Genomic DNA, 19,521 nt, shown 5'->3' with positions numbered 1-19,521 from the left:
AATTTTATTGTTTGTATGTTTCAGTATAAATTACATCAAATCTTTTTGTAGAAAGGTGAAGTATAACTTCTAAATAAGAGAGCCAGTCTTAGGGGTGTCTTACATCTCAGCAGTTGGGAGGCAGAGGCAGACAGATCTCCGTGGATCGGAGGCCAGCCTGGTCTACATAGTGAGCTCTAGGAGAGTCAGAGCTACAAAGTGAGACAACAAAAATCCAAACCACACAAATAAATACAATGAGAAATGTCCAATAAGCGTAGCATAACTGGGGAGTCGACTTCAGTGGCATGGTGATTTTTCAGAATCATTTAGTGTAGAAGGTTAATTTTTATGTTTTAGTGTGTAGGCCTTTTTCTACTCAAAAATACTGTATCAAAGTCAGAGATGAAAAAAAATCTTATCTTACTTTCAATTTCTGCTAGTAAATCCAAAAGACCTTCAAAGGCAGTGTGATTGGCAGGTCGTCATTGTGGTATTTTTTACGAAGTACTGAATTGAGCTGCTCATGAACGGCTGTGGGCCTTTTCCTTTGAGCTGAACCCAAATCTGATGTTTTAAGAACACAGGGCTCGTAGAGCTTTTGTGTTCTCATGAGTTCTGGTAAGCCCCTTTAGGGCCATCGCTCAGGGGCCGCTCAGTCCATTCACTGGGCGCGATACAAAGCGTTTTGTTCCTCTGCTCACACCAGCACGCCGTCTCCCAAGGAGACGCTGAATGCCCACTAAGTCATGCTCTCCCATTACTCATTCCTCCTTTTCTCCCAAGGTGGCGTGTGGGAGGTGTTGTGCTGGGGTTCGACAAGAATAGGCCAGGAAGCGTTCTGCTGGATACACTCATGCCTGCGCGTGGTTCCCTTCCCACCGCGCCGGCTCGGCGGCATCGCCGTGTGAGCTGTTTTCCAAACGGACAATGACTCCACACTCGGCCGCTCCCACATAATCCCAGCTCTCGGACGGCAACTGGACCGTCCAGTCCTGCCCTGTCACTCAGGCAACCTTTTGTCCCTTTACGAAGCGGGTCATCGGGCCACACAGGCGCGGCTACTCCCCACTAACACCCTTTGGGGGTCACCCAGGAGGGAACTCTGGGCACCGGCTTCGCCCACCCGACACGCCCGCACCCGCATCGGCTCCTGGACCAGCAAGGGGCGCTCGAGTGTCTCCATCGCTTCTCCGCATCTCCCGCCCCCTCTGACGGACTCGCCTTACTATTGGTCGTCTGTCTCAAGATCTCCATCTCGATTGGTCATTTTCCACGTCGGTCCCGGTTGCTGGGCGGGCCGAAGTGACGCGCGGCGCTCTAGCTCGGGGCGGTGTCCCGCGCCGGCGGCTTCGGGCGGAGTTTGGCGAGCTGCGACACGGTGTAGTCAGACGGCAGTGGTCCTGGGAGGGGACAGCTCGCGTCCGAGCTTCTCTCTGCTCCTTCGCCGCACCCACCGCCGCGCCCCGGCCTCCCGCCGATCCTCGATGCAGAGTTGCGCGGCCGCGTGATGGGGTTGCGGAGCGGCGCCCTGCGGCTCCCGGCGGCCGCTGCTCGCGCTGAGGTGCGTCGGTGCCCGGCCTCCCGCGCCCCTGCGCGCCGCGGCGTCTTCTGACTCGGCCGGCCGGCTCGCCCGTCGGTCCGCAGCGCGGCTGAGGTGAGGAGGCGGAGGTGGGGCGGCTGAGAGGAGGTGGGCAGTGTGCCGCGGCGCCGGCGAAGGGGGCCGCCCCGCGGGACAGACCCTGGGCTGGGGTCGGGCCTGGGGAGGGGGTTGGGCGAAGCGAGGAAGCGGCGCGGCCGGCCGGGGTGCCGGGGCCGCGGTGAGGAGCCTCGCCCCCGGTGGAGAGCCCTGGCCGCCGGCCGCGAGCCCCGGGCTCTTGTCCAGCGGCCTGCGGGTCCCCCGCAGTGCCCTGCACCGGCTCTCCGCTTCCCCCGGGCTGCCAAACCCGCTCTGTCCGCGGCCAGCAGAGCCGTCGCTGTCCCGCCGTATCTGCGCACATTGCAGCCCTGAGGGAGCCGAGCCGGCCCTGCCCGCCTTGAAGCCAGCTGGTCTTTCTCCCCTTCTTCCCTCTCACCCCCGTTGTGATTGGCATCAGGGTTCTGCCTGGGAATGTGGCAATGCCCCTGGTGCCCGATGAAGGTAGGAAAGGGCATCCGGTGGCGCGGAGGGCTCAAGGGCTAGACGGAGGAAGGATGCAAAGGGAGGGGGCTTGTTGGATGCTGGCCAGCAGGGAGGAAGGCTGGTGTGGGCTCGACGTTGAGCCGACCAGGATCACTCGGGCAGCCATATTGGGAGGATGATCTGACAAATCGTTTAGGAGCCAAGTCCGGTTGCTGGAAGGCACCGAGTGACAGCCCTGGCAGCTTTCAGGGTGACTAGCCGCACCAGAAGCCAAGTTGTGGGGGTTGGGAGGCCGCTCGGAGCAAGCCAGTCATTGTTCATGCAACGCGAACCCTCGCCGGCTATAAAAGCAAAATTGAGCTCCCAAATCACCTTTTCTCTGTTGTGAATTGCCGTGCGAGCCTTCAGGGTAAACAGGCTTGAAGATTCCATCCTTGTTGGGGTGAAATTCTGGGGTGCTGTGCTTATCACCGGTAACCATTGCTGCTCCGGCCCTCGAAGGCCTGTTGATGCCTTTCCTCAGGGAAGGCCCCTTTACCATGTTGGAGACTCTCAGCATATTTCATTGCGTGGTTAGATTTGCATAGTACCTCAACATTGCAGAGATTAGTAAACTGGTGTTACTAATAAATTAGTATTCTGATAACAGAGAAGACTTGCAGCAGTATTTCTGAGGATGCAGGTTGTCACCTTTGTGGAATCTAGAGGTAGCCTAAATTAGATTGTCAACAGATCTCTTGCTTATGTAGCTCTCCCTGTTCCAAGCAGCTGTTCTGCCGACACCGAGCATGCTGCTTTGTGTCATGATGTGCCTGTCTTAACCCAGAGAAAGTAGTGATTGGGTTTGATATTATGGGCCGGGCGGTGGTGGCGCACGCCTATAATCCCAGCACTCGGGAGGCAGAGCCAGGCGGATCTCTGTGAGTTCGAGGCCAGCCTGGGCTACCAAGTGAGTTCCAGGAAAGGCGCAAAGCTACACAGAGAAACCCTGTCTCGAAAACAAACAAACAAAAGCGATATTATGGGTAATATTTTATTTAAGGCTGTTTTTTTTTTTTTTTTTTCTGAGGATCGAACCCAGGGCCTTGTGCAAGTCATCACAAAATTTTAGCTTGTATTTTCATTGAGAAGTGTGGTAGTCTTTTCTAATTTTGTTGATACTGATTATGAAGTAATTGAAGTTGTTAATGTGCTATTTGAGGATGGATTATGAAGATTACTCATGGTGTTTTAAAGTAAATCTACAAATGATCAATAACTGGGTTCAGAGTGAGCCTGTAAATGTGTTTTCCTGTGTTTTGAACATGCACAGGACCTGTGGAGATGGTATGACTCCTGTCTTCTTTATGTCCTTCAAGACCAAAAAAAAAAAAAAGAATAACTAGGGGTTGGGGATTTAGCTCAGTGGTAGAGCTCTTGCCTAACAAGCACAAGGCCCTGGGTTCGATCCTCAGCTAAAAAAAAAAAAAAAAAAAAAAAAAAAAAAGGAATAACTACTAAAAACAAGTCCCAGTGTTTTTTTGGCAAGAGAAATCAACACACTTTATTTTTTATAATTTTTATCATTAAGCAATCTCTTTAAACTTCAACAGATACTAGTTTTTTTGGTTTTGGTTTATTTTATGTGTATGAGTGTTTTGCTTGCATGTATGTATGTGCACCATGTGTGTGCCTGGTGCCCTCCGAGGACAGACAAGGGATTGGATCCTCTGGACCTGGAGTGTTAGGTGATTGTGAGTCCCCATCTGGGTGTCTCTCTAGCCTGAAGTCAGTGGTTTTTCCAGTACATTAATATTCAAGAAATACAGAATGTCTGTTTTATGATTCCATATAAAAAATAAGAAATAGTTGTAAGTATATGTAAAGAACTGTGATTAAATATAATTTAAGCATTTGATAAAATCAGACCTGATTGTGAATCTGAAGTGAGGAAAGATTTAAATCTGTATAGATCTTCACTGTTGAATATTTTTTTGGAATTTATCCAATTAAGTACAGTTTCTAAGGCATAGGGCAGACTGTTTCCCATTTCAAGACCAGATTTTGCCGGGCGGCGCTGGCACACACTTGTAATCCCAGCACTCGGGAGGCAGAGCCAGGTGGATCTCTGTGAGTTCGAGGCCAGCCTGGGCTACCAAGTGAGTTACAGGAAAGGCGCAAAGCTACACAGAGAAACCCTGTCTCGAAAAAACAAAAAAAAAAAAAAAAAAAGACCAGATATTAATGCAGTTTTCTTTTTTCTACTAAAATTTGTGCAGGGAATAAATTATTGCCCAAGAAAAGTATGCCAACAGTGTCCAAGTCCCAAGCTTTCTAGCCTACTATTTCAGTTTTGGTCTTGTTCTGTGTACAGCATAAAGGACAACAGTGAGTCCTTGCTGCTTTGTTTGTAAACCCCTTCCCAGGCTACTCACTGTAATAAGCCTTTCCCAGGAGTAAGGCATATCCCTGTGGTCCTATACACTGATGTGATTAGAATTTCACAGTGCCCTGAAGTTAAAGGCGTATCTTCCCTGTTTCACAAAGTTCCCTTTGAATGAGGTCTTTAGATAACCAAGAAAGAATAAATATATACACCTTTATTTTGGTGCAGGATAGAAGACATTAAATAGATTTGGCTATGATAGGGAAATCTTGTGAATTTGGAGTTTTTTTTTCTTTTGGTTAACAGCTCAGTGATTGATTTGTTCTCATAGTTGTTAGAAGATACTCTAGCCCATATATAGATTCAGGTCTTTGTCCTAAAAGAATGTGAGCTCTACCATTTTTCTTCGGACTCCAACTTCCTTTATTTTAGTGCAGTTAGTGTACTGCTGCTTATGCTGTGGAAGTTTCTGTGATTTTCAGTCAGCCTTTTCCCTCTTTCTCATGCTGTATAGTATTAATGATTTTGCGATTGTGGCTGCATATATGATTCAAGTTAAAAGACTGAAAATATCTGTTGGATACAAGAACTTTTTTTGGTTGGGGGAGCTGAGGACTGAACCTAGAGCCTAGAACTTGGTTAGGCAAGTGCTCTACCACTCAGCTAAATCCATATTGAGCACTTTCTATATGTCAGACCCTTTTGTAAGCACATATATTAATTTAATTCATAGGTAACCATGCCAACTAGGTAACAGTTATTGTCCCTATTTCTCATGTGAAGAAACTTAAGCATGTTAAATGACTTCCCTACCCTCACTAGATCTAGGTTAGTTGTCTTTGTGCTGACTTCCTTAGAAACCACCCTTCCCTTCAGATTGCTTCACTTCTGCTCAAACCCTGGCTTGGTTCTTTTAAGTATCGTGCCACATCTTTTAGCATGTCATCACTTTCCGATCTCAGATTTGCTGTCCGATCTTGAACCCTGACAAATTACAGTCCTCACCCCTGTAATCTCTGCCTGTGTATTCCTGCGTTCAGTCTCCAAGGCTCTTAGTCTCTTCTTTTCCCACACTGTCACGTCTGGGATTTGTTGCTCCAGTCCCTTTCATACAATATCAACATTGCTGTTTTCAGTTCTTTACTCTTCTGAAGGCCTACTATCCACAGGCCAGCTTGAGCCATGCCTCCCAAAGGGCTGGGGATTAATGCTACTGTCAGTATGGAGTCTCTCAGTCTGTCTTTGATGTTTGCTGAAGCAGGTCTGCTTGGTCTTCTCAGGGTGTGTTCCCAGTGAGTGGCTTAAACACCACCCCCCCCCCCCCCCCCCCCCCCCCCGCCTCTGCTTAGCAGAAAATATATCTACTACCTCATAGGAAAAAACAGGCACAGGTTCCTTCAGTCTCCCCCTTTCTCTTCTGGCAACCCCCCACCCTCCTCTTCTTTTCTCCAGCCTGAGAAAGGTTATTCTCTCTGACTTCAGCTAATCCTTTGCCTGTGCTCTGTGTATCACTGGCTCCTAATCTTTTGGGATTTGTTTCATTGGTTGCTCTTATTTCTCCTTTGCCGACTTTCCCCCACTGTTCCTTGAACGTTCCTGGCAAGTTTTACCTTAGGACTTACTCTCTGTCTTCAGCCTGAATTGTTCTTTCTCTCTAATCTGCTTGGCTAACTCCTTCACCTCTTTCAGATTTTTGCTAAAGTTTCACCACTTCAACAAAGGCTCCCCTGGTATAGCTACATAGACCACTTCTTGACTTGACTTCCCTCCCTTCAGTTACATTCACATTAGCTCACTACTTTTAATCCCTCTGCCTCACTAGAATGAAAGTTCCTCCAAGACAGGGATTCCCTATATGTGTGCAGTGTGTTGATTAAACACGCAAAGGTGCAGGTCTTTCCTAGTAAAAATAAAATGGTGGGGATAATGATCTCATTTCCATTCCTGTCCCCTTTCTTTTGCTCATCACTCAGATATGATGGATTCAGGCATTTTCACTTTGCCACCCCAGCATGAGTGAGTGGTTCTAGGTCTCCTACATCTTTGATACTATTCTTGCACAGGTTTCCAGCCTTTATTGCTAGGTGAAGGCGGAATGTGCACATTTATACCACCGTTCTAGAAGTATTACTCATTTAACTTGCTCTGCCTTGGAACTTTTATCTTCTTTTGTTGTGTGGGGCTGGTTTCAGCTACAGGGTCCCCTGTGTTCCTGTCCACTTACAGTTATCAAGTTCACTGAACAGAAAGTTTTGTATAACTTAAAGGCTTGCTGTGCTGTTTGGTTTTGAAAACTAGTACTTGGGCTGCATAACATATATCCCAGGTAAAATAAATTGTTATTTACTTATAATTTATAATATGTACTGTCTTTGGAAAGTATTTGCGCAAATTACTATAAGAGCCACATATATAATAAGGCTGTTAAAAAAGTAAACAAAAGTCTGTGTACTGAGGGATAACTAAAATAAGCTTGCCTGGGCTGATGTGGTTTTTTCTTTTGAAACATTTAGAAATCAAAGCAAAAAAGAAAAGATAAATCATAGAGTGTTTACTCTGGCAAGAGAAAAGTTAGTGGCTTGTCCAGAGATGCTTTTTTTAAAGTAGATCAGGTGTGGTAGAGCATGCCTATAAGCTCAGCACTCAGGAGACTGAGGCAGGAGGAGGTAAGCCTGGACTACATAGACCCTGTCTGAAAAAAAACAAAACAAAAATCAAAAGACAGTTTAAGGCAGTGGTTCTCAACCTTCCTAATGCTGTGACCCTTTAATACAGTTCCTCATGCTGTGATGACCCCCAACCATAAAATTATTTTCATTGCTACTTCATAATGGTAATTTTGCTACTGTTGTGAATTGTAATTTAAATAAATATCTGTGTTTTCTGATGGTCTTAGGTGGCCCTGTGAAAATGTTCAATCCCCACAAAGGAGGTGGAGACTCACAGGTTGAGAACCACTGGTCTAATGGAAAGGTATAAAGAGGATCTATCTGTGTGAGTTCTAGGCCCATCTGTTTAACATGGTGAGTTCCAGGACAGCCAGGGCTATACAGTAAGAGCCTGTCTTGAAAAAACAACAAACAAAAGATCCTTTGACAAAGTAATCCACAGGCTGGCAAGATGGCTCAGTGGGTAAAGGTACTTGCCACTAAGTCTGATGACCTGAGTTCTATTCCCAGCCTTATTTATACAAGTTTTCCTCCGACTACTACACTGCTGTGTGTGTGTGTGTGTGTGTGTGTGTGTGTGTGTGTGTACTTGCACGTAAATGTAAAATGCTTTAAAATACAAATCCACTGATTTTCAAGCTGGAAATATAGTATAACTGAACTGTTTTCCATGAAAAATATAACTGGTGTGACTTAAATGTACAATTTTATGTAAAGATTAGTGAATATCAGCCCCAAACTCATGGTTTAACCCTGGGAAAAGTCTGGAATACTTGTATTCTGTGTTGTCATTTAAAAGAAAACATATTAAATTCAAATCCAGTTTATCATGTGATACTTTGCTTCTACATAGAAAAATTAGACCTTCCTTCTTGCCTCCAAAAGTAAGTTATCATCCAGGTATATAGGTATGAGAAGCTGATTTCAGATATAAGTCTTAATAAATTTGAATTGTCCTTTGTTTAAAATTTGCCATTTTTTTATCATTTTAAGCTGAACTCATTTTCTGCTGGACAGTTTCAGGAATAATTACCATTTATTTTGATCATAGAAGAATGTTAGTGGAATGTTGGGGTTTAAGTGGCAGAATTTCATATCTGCCTCTTCCTTCCTCTAAAAATCTATAGAATATGGCTAGTCATTAAAGCTGGTTAACTTCCTAGGTAGATTTAATATTAACTAATCAAATTTTGGATCTTTGAAAAAATTCGATTTTAACTTCCATTTAGAGTAGTTTATTTCAAGCTCATGAACCATAGGGACCATTGTTCTCCAATCCATGGGTGCCTCCCCCAAACTCCCAGGCTAGGAATGGAATCCAGGGCTTTGTGCATATGAGGCAAGCACTACATACAACTGAACTATATCTCCAACATCAAACTGTTTCTTGAGGCATTTCTTGATTTCTGAGGAAAAAAAAAATGTCAGCAGTGCAAAGGAGGATTCTTGTTTTTCATAGTTGCAGAGGCAGGAGGACATATGTTTGGTAAGTCTAAAAATTGTATCAGTTTATTTTAGATAGTGGTTAAAAGAAAACAGTTGGGGAGCCTGGCTGAGCCTGTTCAGGCACATTGGAAATTGAAAATATGATCTGTCAGAGACTATTCCTGTGCATGCTGACTATTGGCATTGAGTTAGGATGCAAAAGGCAGCATTACCATCTCACAGAATGACCAAAGACCAAAGATCAAGAGTACACACACACACTCACATACACACTCATACACACCCCTCTGTCTCTGCCTGCCTGCCTGCCTGTCTCACACATACGAATTCTTACATATTTTGAGCCATTTAACAGGGATAGACATGGTCTTAAAACCTGCTTGGTTTTTATGGAAGTTATTAGATAGAGAAATGCATAAATGTTACATTAAAAGGAATTTTTTTGTTTATTTGGTTTTTTTTGAGATAGAGTTTCTCTGTGTACCTTTTGGAGCCTGTCCTGGAACTCGCTTTGTAGACCAGGCTGGCCTAGAGCTCAGAGATTCACCTGCCTTTGCCTCCTGAGTGCTGGGATTAAAGGCATGCACCACCACTGCCCAGCAAAAGGAATTATTAAATTTTAATGATTTATTTTTATGTGTATTGGTGTTTTGTCTGCATGTATGTCTGTCTGTCAGGTCCTCTGGAACAGGAGGCATAGACAGTTGTGAGCTGCCAAGTGGGTGCTGGGAAGAGCCACCAGTGTCCTTAACTGCTGAGCTGTCTCTCTAGCACCTATTTGTAATATCTTAAATGGGGCTCTACTACAGAAATTTACTTCATTTTGTGATATGTTTATTCTTAGGATGTTTTTTGGAAACATAGTCTAATTCAGTATAGGCTATCCTTCTACTCCTGTGTAGTAGAGGCTACTCTTAAATCCTATTTTTCCATCTTCCTGCCTTCACTTTTTAATTGAATGAGACACCAGGTTAGCTTTTTTTTTTTTTAAGGCAGGATTTCATGCAGCCCAAGTTAGAACTCACTGTCTAGTCTAGGATAACCTTGAATTCCTGATCTTCCTGTTTTTTACTTCCCAAGTGCCATGATTATAAGTGTGTGCCACTTCACATGCCTTTTCTGTTTGTTTTATTCTTTAAATTACAATTCATTCTTTGAAAATATAATTTAGTCACAGTCATGGCAGTATATGTCTTTAATCTCAGCATTCAGGAGGCAGAGGCAGGACGAGCTCAGTGAGTTAGAGGCCAGCCTGGTTTTGGAAATTCCAGACCTTCCAGGGCAACATGGTGAGGTCCTGTCTCAAAAAATAATAAAAGTAAATGAAATAATAAAAAAAAATTTCCAGTGAAGAAGTTTATTGGAAAAGACTATCTTTTAAATTTCTTCTCCCCCATCCCCCCACGAGACAGAGTTTCTCTGTGTAGCTTTGGTGCCTGTCCTGGATTTCACTCTGTAGACCAGGCTGGCCTTGAATTCACAGAGATCTGCTTGGCTCTGCCTCCCGAGTGCTGGGATTCAAGGTGTGCTTCACCACTGCCTGGCTTCTTTTGAATTTCTTATTGTCACTTTGTTGCACTAGAAAATTGGGCTAATAATAATTTCTTTTTGAAATAAAAATTACTGAAGCGCAATTCTAATTAGTCTTAACAATAAAAACCCGGAGTCAGGTATTGAGGGTGAAAACTAAAAGATAAGAGAAGCAGAGCAGCAGCCACTAGAAACTTCTTACCTTTATGAATCCTCAGACTGAATGGTAGGGCTGAGATCCTGTTTCCAAGCACCTATATTCCTGTCTTCACTTCTCTAATGTTGGGATAAAAGGCATGCACCACCACGACCTGGCTCTATTTCTCTTTTAGACTGGTTCAATATCCTGTAGCCCAGGGTAGCCTTGAACTCTTGATCTTCCTGCTTCTTCTTCCAAAGTGCTGGGATTAAAGGTGTGTGCCACCACAGCCTGGCCTCTATGGTTAACTAGTAGCTAGCTTCATCCTCTGATCTCCAGGCAAGCTTTACTTGTCAGAACACAAACAAAATATCATATAACAAGTTACCTTGGTATAATGAACTCACAATAAAAACTAGATTAAGGTTGTTGTAAATGGAGGTAGAGTTTTTCATTCCTGAATGCCCGGTCCCAAACACACAAAAGCTTATATTAATTACAAAATGCTCAGCTGATACACAGCTCAGGCTGATAGCTCTTACATTTAAATTAACCCATTTCTATTAATCTGTGTATTGCCTTGTGGCCTATGGTTTTATTGTTCCTCTGGCATCTTGTTTCTTTGGCAGCTGGCTGGTATCTGTCCCGACACCACCCTTCTCCATCTCAGTCCTCAGTTTGATTGTTCCACCTAACCTTATCCTGCCTTGCCATAGGCCAAACAGCTTCATTATTCACCAGAGAGTAATACATATTCACAGCATACAGAAAGATCATCCTATAGCATCTCCCCCTTTTTGTCTAATCAAAAGGGAAGGTTTTAACTTTAACAGTAAAATTACGTAAAACAAAACAGTTATAAAGTAAGAATTAAAGTTACAATATTCAGTCTATTTGTATTTGACAAAAAATTAAAGAAAATACTCTATCATCTATCTTTGTGAGTCCAAAGTTTTATATCTAGTTATCCTTTATCATAACTAAAGAAAACAATTATAAGTATTTAGTAGTCTTCAACTCTATCAAAGACTCCAGAAGGGTGAAATATTACCTAATGACAGGGAAATCAGGCTGCCTGGACAGTCACCCAAGTTTCCTCTGTAACATTGGGGCATCCAACTTTGGCCTACAGGCCTAGCATATCTGACAGACATTTCTGAGAAGCAGGAAATTTTGAAGGAATGTTCTGCATTGTCTTAGCAAAGTTTGGCAGTGACCTGTTTTGTATTCTGCTGGTCCTGTTTGAACAGTATCTGTCAGCTATTGCGGCAAGGGCACTTTCTTTGCCCACATGGCTAGCTTTTGCCATAAAGAAAACAAACTCCATATGGAGTTTCTTTGATGCCCATCATCTTCTCCGAAGTAGATTGGTGCTACCAGAGCAGATGTGTCTCACTGTCATGAAAAGCCTTAGGTTATTAAACATATTAAATGCAATATTCAGTTGTTTTGAAGTGTTTGAAGATTATCTATCTAAATATATCTGTGTATGACCTTGAAAACATACATAACATGACTATAATTTTGACTATTGTAGATAATTATTAATTTGTATTTTTAATTATACATTATATTTTAAAATGAACTCTGTAAGCACAGTAGTCTAAAGAGTAGAAACATCATACAGCATAACAGAAATAACTTTAAATCAATTTGAATCAATAAACTAAAATGCACACAAATGTAAAATATGTAAGATTAACAGTTGTTTTTTGGATTAAAGCAGATTCAGTAATCTACCCCTTTTTCCTATCATAATAATCTACCCTTTTTTCCATCATTTTTATATCATAACCCCTTTTCTTCTTTTAGAAAGAGATTGACTGTGACCAGTAACAGTTTGTAACCAACACCCCTTAAATGTAAATAAACATTTATAACCAATATTTTGGGAATATGGGCATAGTTTTTTAGATTGCTTCCTGCTGATTGGTGGGTGCTGGTAATTTTTGAGGGAATCAGGATAATTGTTAAGGCTTGGCTTGTGAGGCTGGATCATTTTAGTCAGCAGCGTTGAAGCTGTTTTGGATTTGGATCATCTGGGCCATTGTTATTGGTGTTTGGTTCCCTTGTTCTGAAAAATACATAAACTTTTAAAGGTAACATACATATCTATATTAATACAAATATAAACTGTGCATTGTACACAAGCCAGCCAAAGATAATTTTTTTGTTTTATGTTTGAGCAGATAAAATATATGTCACATGTCTTGTAGTTACTTTAGATTTATTTTCTTATGTCTGTAGTCAGGATTTCAGGGGGTCTTCCTTGATCAAACCTGATTTTCCTTAACCTAGAATGAATCCATAGCCTCTCATCTCCTATAAAAACAAAAACATAACCTCTCCTCAAAAGTACCATATCTTTTGACTTAAATTTTGAAGTTAATTTTAAAATATATAGGTTGGTTTAATTTGTAGCTTTCACAATCAAATGTCTCTCAGCAGTTATCATTTGCCCATTAACAGTTAAAAAAATCTAAAGAAAACACAATTAAATATAGACTCCATCCAGACTCTCTGTATTTCCCATCTTTACATGGCTTATCATATTTTTTATTACTTTATTTTCTTTTTAAGGACTTTACTATTATTTTTAAATCATCTTTTTAATCTGACTGTTTCTTCTCTCTCCTAAGCCTACTCACAATTTTTAAACATACTGTGACCTGTTTAGAGGCCTTTTTTGTCTGAATCTGTCCTTACTGTGTATCTTTAACCCATTTTGTCTATCTGAGCAAAAATCTTAAATCTACCACTCAGTGTATTTTTGTACCATGGCCCTTGTGAGACTGCGGGAACCCTTCATGATGCAGCTCAAGCCTGCACACTACAGCCAGGGTATGTGTCTCTGTACTGCAGCCCACATGAGAGACACAAACTATGAAGCTGCTCTTGGCTCCATTTTTATGTATCTAGAACCCTTATCAATCTATCTATCTTTATCTATCTATTTATTTTTAGCTTTCTCAGGCTTTATGTAGTTGTGTCGCATGTTGGGCACCATATGTAAACAGAGGCAGTTTTTCTTTCCCGACCACCTAGTCCCAAATAAACATAAAAAAGCTTATATTAATTACAAAATGCTTGGCCGATAGCTCTGGCTTATTGCTAATGTGCTCTTACATTCAAATTAACCTATTTCTATTAATCTATGTATTGCCATGTGGCATATGGCTTTACCAGTCCTCTGGCATCTTGCTTCTTGGGTGGCTTGCCCAAGTATTATACTTTATATATATATATATATATATATATATTTGCATGTTTAAGTTGTTGTGGGAAAGTTTTATTCACTCATTGTATTTTATAGGAAAAAATGTAAATGTATATATTATATGGTGAGGATGTACCTTAGTTGGTAAAGTGCTTGCCTAACATGCTTGAAGCCCTGGATTTGATCCATCATAGAGGTGTGGTGGCATATACCTATAATCTAAATAACTTAGGAGGTTGGAGCTAGATGATCAGACATTCAGATTTTTTTTTTCATTATGTTCAGCCTTGGCCACAGGAGGCCATGTTTTTGAAGGGGATGGAAAGAAGGAGAGAGAGAGAATATAAATATATTGCTTCCCCAAATGAGTGGCTGTCACCTTTTTTTTTTTTTAATTAGAAAGGAATTTGATGGTTAACTAACAGTGATATGGTAGGACTGGAAAGAGATTTTTATAGCTAGAAGCTATAGTTTGGTGACTGATGAGGTGGATAAAGGAAGCAAGCTTGTGTTTGGGTGAGATATTTTGACTTTGGTTGTGTAATATTGAATGAAATGCTGACAGAATATTTAGGTAGGGAAATTAAGCCTGCTGCAAAATGATTGTGTGATGATGTTAAAGATATTCCTGTTTTAGTTGATAGTTGCAAATCTTTGATGTAAAAGCTGAACGAAGAGGGTTCAGTGTTCACTCTTATTTCTGAGTCAGAATCGTTGAGTACTTTACCAGTCCCTGGGTAGAACACAAAAAGAGAAACTTAAAAACATCTAAGTGTGCTGGCTGGTGGTGCATGCCTTTAGTCCCAGCACTGGGGAGGCAGAGGCAGGCAGATCTCTGTGAGTTCGAGGCCAGCCTGGGCTACAGAGTGAGTTCCAGCGAAGGTTCCAAAGCTACACAGAGAAACCCTGTTTCGGAAAAAAAAAAAAAATCAATCTAAATATTTCACATAACTATCAACATTTTAACAGTCTTATTTGTTCTCTTCCTGGTTTTCTGAAAAAAAGATGTTTTTGCAGATTTTCTTGACTGAAAAATCATTTTGTTTGGTTGATAAATGATGTCTCTTTTACAATTTCCTTCTCCCTAGTTTTTCTATTTGAAGAAATTGGATGACTTGTTCATTATTTGTTCCCTTATTCTGGATTTGGATGATGTCTTTGATGTGTTAACCAGATTCTCTTTCCTTTTTGTGTCTTGCAAAGCAGTGAGTTTCTAGTGCTTGATTCTATTAATTTTTCTTTAGGAGTGAGGGCCAGGATACGTACGAGGTAATGGGGTGGTGCTGCTGTTATATGTCTTTTTGTAGGACAGTAAGAAACATGTTGTCAGCCAAGTGGTGGGACTCAGGAGGCAGAGGCAGGTGAATCTTGGTGAGTTTGAGGCCAACCTGGGCTACAGAGTGAGTTCCACGAAAGGTTCCAAAGCTAAACAGAAACCCTGTCTTACCCCCCCAAAAAATGTTGTCCTGCTTCTAGTAATGACAGAATGAATTATTGTTCATCTTAATCTTTAATATTTTTTCAACAATCACCCTTTTATGTAATGTGTTTTAGTAACCAATGCTGATTGTGCAAAAAGACTTTATGTTGCCAGATTTAGAGAAGAGAAACATTCTGATTTCTTTTGTGTTTATTAGCTTGATTTCTTTTTTTTGTTGTTGTAAAGAATACACAGTTGAAAATCATGAAAATGAATCTTTTAAAAAAGAAGAAATTAAACAGGTTATAGAGGTGCACAGTGAGGTTCAGGTTCTGTAGATACTGTCTCAAGAGAGTAGGGTAGAGCAGGACTCTCATCTTTCTCTTGCTTCCACATGAAGTTCGATCTTGAAGCAGAGTTTTGGCTTAAAGCAGTGATTCTTGGTTAGCACTTGGGAAGCAGAGGCAGATGGATCGCTCTGAATTGGAGGTCAGCCTGGTCTACAGAGAGAGTTCCAGGACAGCCAAGCCTACACAAAGAAACCCTGTCTTGAAAAACCAATAAAATTAAAAAAAAATATATATATATATAATTTACCCTTATCTACTGTTTGGTTGTCTTGGAATATTTTATACAAGATATGCTGATTGAATTTAAGACTATACATTTGATTGTGTGTGTGTGTATGTGAGTGACAGGGTCTTAAACCTCCTACATAGCTGAGGATCACCTTGTCTCTCTGATCTTCAGACAAATTATATTAGGGTACACAATATATCACCACATCTTTGATCCTTTTGCCTTCAGTTTTCCAAGTGCTGGGGTTACAGAAACGTCCTGCTAGTGCCTGGCTGATTTTTTGTTTTGTTTTTCTTTTTCCCTCATTATTCTACCTTTAAAAGTGGAAACAAGGTTTGAGGGAAAGAAAGCTTAGGGCAGCAGGAGATCCCAGCTGGATCAAGAACAGAAAGGGAGAACAAAGAATAACAGACCATGATAAATGATGACCACATGAGAACAGGAATAGGCAGAGTGCTGGAGAGGTCCCCAGAAATCCACAATGATACATCCTCTGTAGACCGCTGGCAATGGTCGAGAGAAAGCCTGATCTGACCTAGGCTGGTGATCACATGGCCAAACACCCTAATGATCATGCTGGTACTCTCATCCAATAACTGATGGAAGTGGATGCAGAGATCCTCAGCCAGGCCCCAGGTGGAGCTCCAGGAGTCCAACTGTCGAGAAGGAGGGGTCTGCAAGAGCATGAATTGTTGAATCCAAGATTGCAAAAAGCACAGGGACAAATAGCCAAATGAATGGAAGCACATGAATTATGAACCAAAGGCTGTGGAGCCCCCAACTGGATCAGGCCCTCTGGATAAGTGAGACAATTGAATAGCTTGAACTGTTTGGGAGGCCCCCAGGCTGTGGGACCAGGACCTATCCTTAGTGCATGAGCTGGCTGTTTGGAACCTTGGGCTTACACAGGGACAGTTTGCTCAGCCTGGAAGGAGGGGACGGGACCTGCCTGTACTGAATCCACCAGGTTTAAATGAATCCCCAGGGGAGTCTTGGCCCTGGAGGAGATGGGAATGGAGGGGAGGGGCTGGGGGAAAGGTGGGGTTGGGGGCGGGAGGGGGGAGGACAGGGGAACCCATGGCTGATGTGTAAAATTAAAACACAAATATAATAATAAATAAAAATGCCCAAACCAAAAAAAAAAATGGAAACATTTAAAAATTGATATCTTTGTTCTTTGTTGTGTCCCTTGTCATTTTTGACAGATGTTTGCTTTGGGACTAACTAAAATGTCTTAAGAGCAGGTTGAATTTTTTTTCCTGAGATATTAGCCTCTCCCACGTTCAAAGTGATTTTTGAAGGGACTAGGATATTCCCTTTGAAGAGCTATTACAGAACAGTACAAGATAGAGTGCCGTCACGTAACAGCAGTGTTCTCACTGTATGTTTGAAGCTGTAAGTACTTAGGAAATACCACTGATTTCTGGAATATTTGGGTCTGTTGTAAGGGAGTCATCGTGAGGAATTGTGAAAGAACATGAGTGTGGGTGAGTAAACGAGTTCTTAGAAATGAAGAGTGACATGGAAAGCCATGCTTTGGGGGATGGACTGTTGGTGCATAAGCATGGGTGCCTCAGTTTTGATCCTGAGTTGCCCTGCAAAAACTGAGCAGGGCCTCTTAAGCCTGTAGCTCTTGTGCTGCAAGGGAAGGAGGAGGAGACAGGAGGATTTTTGGGGCTCAGTGGTCTGCCAGCCTAGCAGCAAAACAGTGAGGTTCTGGTTCTGTAGATACTGTCTCAAGAGAGCAGGGTAAAGCAGGACTCTCATCTCTCTCTTGCATCCACATGACGTTCGATCTTGAAGCAGAGTTTTGGCTTAAAGCAGTGATTCTTGGTTAAGGGTGAGATTGTTCATCAGGTAAAGGTATCTTATAGTCTCAGTTCCATTCCCAGGATCCATATGGTGGACGGAGAGAACCATCTCCCAAAAATTGTCCCCTGACACACAAAATAAATCCAATGTAATAATAAGTTAAAAACGGGGTGGGGGGGTGGGGATGGAGAGATGGCTCAGAGGTTAAGAACATTGGCTGTTTTTCCAGAGGTCCTGAGTTCAATTCCCAGCACCCACATGGTGGCTCACAACCATCTGTAATGAGATCTCTCCCTCTTTTGGCCTTCAGGGATACATGCAAACGGAACACTGTATACATAATAAATAAATTAATCTTAAAAAAAAAAGCTAAAAACAAAAATCCGGTATTTGATACATACCTTAAAAACTGTTGAATCCTGGCCAGTGGCTATCTTAAGCTTATTGTTTCTCAGTTCTGTTTTGTACAACCCTTCTAAAGGACTGTTGAATCAAAACCAAAAGTTCAAAGGGGACAATTCATTTGTTGCAAGAATCCTAGGCATGGATTACTACAGGTAATGAGAAGGAGAGGTGGGAAGGACCTGAAAGCCCAGCATTTGGGAGGCTGAGGTAGAGGAGGATAGAGAAATCAGTCTTCAAATCCAGCCTTGGCTACATAGTGAGACCTTGTTTCCAAAAAGGGGAAAAAGGTGGGAAATTGATAGATTGCTAGTTGGGGAAATAATTGTTTTTTGGACATCATAATAGTTAAAATGATGGTTCAATATCAAAGTTGTGTGGGGATTGAAATGTTAATTTGATTTGTCTTTCTCTTCTTTCCTTCCCTTCTCCCTTCTCTCCCCCCTTATCTATCTATCCCTCTATTCATTCATCTGTCCATCTGGTGATAGAAGTTAGGTCACTGAGTTACATCCCCAGCCCTTTAAAAATTTATTAGGAGACAAGGTCTTATTGGATCAAGTCTGGACTGGTGTTGAGCTAGCAAACCTAATGGCTTAGCTTCCTGTGTAGCTGTAATTACAGACATACTACCGAGACCGTTTTGAACTATGTTTTCATATGTATTTTTTTCCTCAATGCTGCATTCTTTTGTGTGTGGTGTGTGTTGGGGGGATAGTACTGAACTAGTGACTATAGCATATGCAACATTAATTGGGAAATAACTCTAAGCTTTCATTTGATAAATGTGACCACAGAAGACCACATATTTGCTATATTAAGAACGCTTCAGTTAATGTAAAATAAAATAAAAAACAGACTGAAAAAGAATTGCAGCACATGGTGCATTAAAAAATTAATATAAATTGCCGGGTGGTTGTGGTGCATGCCTTTAATCCCAGCACTTGGGAGGCAGAGGCAGCTGGATCTTACTGAGTTCGAGGCCAGCCTGGTCTACAGAGCGAGATCCAGGAAAGGCGCAAAGCTACACAGAGAAACCCTGTCTTGAAAAACCAAAAAGATTAATATAAAAAAACATTGTGGGTTGGGGATTTAGCGCAGTGGTAGAGCGCCCTGGGTTCGATCCTCAGCTCAAAAAAAAAAAAAATTGTAATAACTTGAAACAAAAACAAGAATCATCAAACCTATCAAGGACTTACACAGATTGTTTCCCTAACCTTTAATGGATACTGAGCTCTTACACCAGATACTGTTCTAGGTACTAATACATATGACAAGAGATCTCAGAGCAGTTTGGACTGGTATGAGAGATAGAAAAAAAGAAGACATTTCCCAAAAGTAAAAAATTTAAATAGTGATTATATTGTTAAGAAAAAAAAATTGGGGCAGTGGTGGCACACGTCTTTAATCCCAGTACTTGGGAGCCAGAGGCCGAAAGTTCTCTGTGAATTCAAGACCTACCAGGGGCACATAGTGAGTTCCAGGACAGCTAGGGCTACACAGAGAGACCCCGTCTCAATAAAACAAAACAAAACAACTAGAAGAAGGAAATTGTGCCTGGTACTGGAAACCTAGTCAATTCTACTCCAGGTTAGAGGTAGAAGTCAAAAACCTTGCGGAGAACCTCCAGGTGCCACTTACTAGACCAGTATATTCCTTCCTTACATTCTAAATATTCATCCACAGGCTAGTGCAGTTCTCACGCTCATCAAGGAAACTTCTCTTTACAACAGGTGGAGACCATTAGAGAAAGCTACACTGATGAAAGTGAGTTTTGTGGAGCCTAGTCCCAACTGATGTGTTTATGACACAACTCCTGAATCTAAGGTTCAAGAGTCATT

General features: G+C 41.9%; 1 protein-coding gene across 9 annotated transcripts in view; it reads left to right on the top strand.

Annotated features, from left to right (window-relative positions):
* The first annotated feature begins 1,304 nt into the window (after positions 1-1,304).
* The window catches only part of Kif1b (kinesin family member 1B), a 144,808-nt gene continuing 126,591 nt past the window's right edge, over positions 1,305-19,521 (top strand). For all 9 annotated transcript variants that reach the window (XM_036179184.1, XM_036179180.1, XM_036179176.1 and 6 more), the window contains exon 1: positions 1,305-1,636. The gene's annotated coding sequence lies outside the window, so the exon portion shown is untranslated. The remainder of the gene's footprint in view (positions 1,637-19,521) is intronic.

Source organism: Onychomys torridus, chromosome 2 (assembly GCF_903995425.1).
Source record: "Onychomys torridus chromosome 2, mOncTor1.1, whole genome shotgun sequence".
NCBI lineage: Eukaryota > Metazoa > Chordata > Mammalia > Rodentia > Cricetidae > Onychomys > Onychomys torridus.
Note: the sequence above shows the minus strand (reverse complement) of the source record. Positions and strands in the feature narration are given on the sequence as shown.